Here is a 1,557-nt window from a genome sequence, read left to right as displayed (position 1 = left end):
CGTCATCATCGACTTATAGATCTTTCTCGGTGGCTCTCGACTCATGGGCGACTCCCCGCCGCCCGCAGCGGCTGCTATATGGCAGAGTCAACCTACTTGCTACAGCACAGTGACTCACAGGCCCGGCGGGACGCAGCCGAGAGGAGAAAAAGGGAAGGTGGTAGTAAGGTCACACACATGTGTGTGTGTGTGTTTGCACAAACACGGAAGCGCGGAGGTCGGCGCACTCTGTCTTCTCTTTCAGGCTCTCCCGCGCGAGGATGAGAGTAGAGTGCTCGGATGTGCCTCGCTGTATCTAGTAGCCACAGCCACAGGCTTCGCCCCTCCGTGGGAGAGTCTATCCTATCGCATTGTCTGCTTGCTGACCCGCATAATGCACGAGGCGACGCGTGGCGGGGCGGGGTGCGGCGGGGGTCTCGGCGGGGCTGGTCGTCCTTGAAGGCGATGCGCTGATCCCATGGTGCATCCACGGCCTCGCCCTCAAAGCCAGCAGGCTGCTACCGGCTCTCTAGAGAGGGGGCCGCGCCGAGCAAAGCCCATGTATACCGCACGTCGTTGTAGTTTTAGTGCGGACGAGAGTAGACGATTTTTCTCCGATTATAGATCAGTGCTGACATACAAGAAGTGCTCATGAGTTGATGATTGAAAAGTCACCATCGTGCCAGTTTTCTTTGGGAGTGACGATATCATGACCTCCCTTCACTTCTGTTGCACGACGCTACGATTCCTAAGGTTATCCTCAGAAAAGCGTTACCCGTTCTCAAAAATAAAAACGAAATGTGACGTGTTTGTTTTGGGCAAGACCCCTTTACGATGAACGCGTGAATCACCACACCGCGGGCCGGTCAGCAGCGCCGCGTGCCGTGAGTCACGCCGGTTTGGTGGTGACGTGGTGTGACGTGTAGTGACGCGGCGGTGACGTCCCCGTGACGACACGCAAGGGCGTGGCGGCGCGCGCGCCAGCCGGCAGCCCCACCTTTGAATGTGCTACATGCTCGGAGGTCATGGCCGTGACGGCAAGCCGCTGTGGGTCCACCGCCCGCGCGGCGGCCAGTGCGGGTGGACTCGCAAACTGTCACAAACTCGACTCCACAGCCATCTCTCTCTGTCCAGTCCCCACTCCGTACACCGATGCTGTCTCTCTCGCTCTAGAGCGAGAGCTCTCCCCCGCGTCCGTGAGGCCGCTGCACCCTAATGGCACATACGCGACACTAATTGAGTTTCCTGCCGCCGAGATACATTGGGTTTGCGATTCAAATGTCCGCTTTGCGTCGAAAACACAAACTCTCGGACGGAGTAGAGTTGCTTCTTGCTGACTGCGCGCGAGGTGGGCAAGAGATCGGCGGGTTGGACTTGGTGAATTGAGAAGTGGGCGCCGGGAGGTCCTCGTTTACGAGGGAAGAGAGAGCGAGAGAGGGGCGAGCAAGAGGGAGCGAGAGAGACCAGATCAATACAGCAGCACTGAGCCCCCACAGCCCCTTTACAGCGCAGGGCTCATGCCGGGGACCGGGAGACCGCTGCTGGGGCCTGCGGGGCTGGGCGTACCTCCACCCCCCC

Source organism: Frankliniella occidentalis, unplaced genomic scaffold (assembly GCF_000697945.3).
Source record: "Frankliniella occidentalis isolate FOCC.00 unplaced genomic scaffold, Focc_3.1 Scaffold118, whole genome shotgun sequence".
Taxonomy (NCBI): Eukaryota; Metazoa; Arthropoda; class Insecta; order Thysanoptera; family Thripidae; genus Frankliniella; species Frankliniella occidentalis.
The sequence above is the reverse complement of the archived record's forward strand: the minus strand, read 5'-3'. Positions refer to the sequence as shown.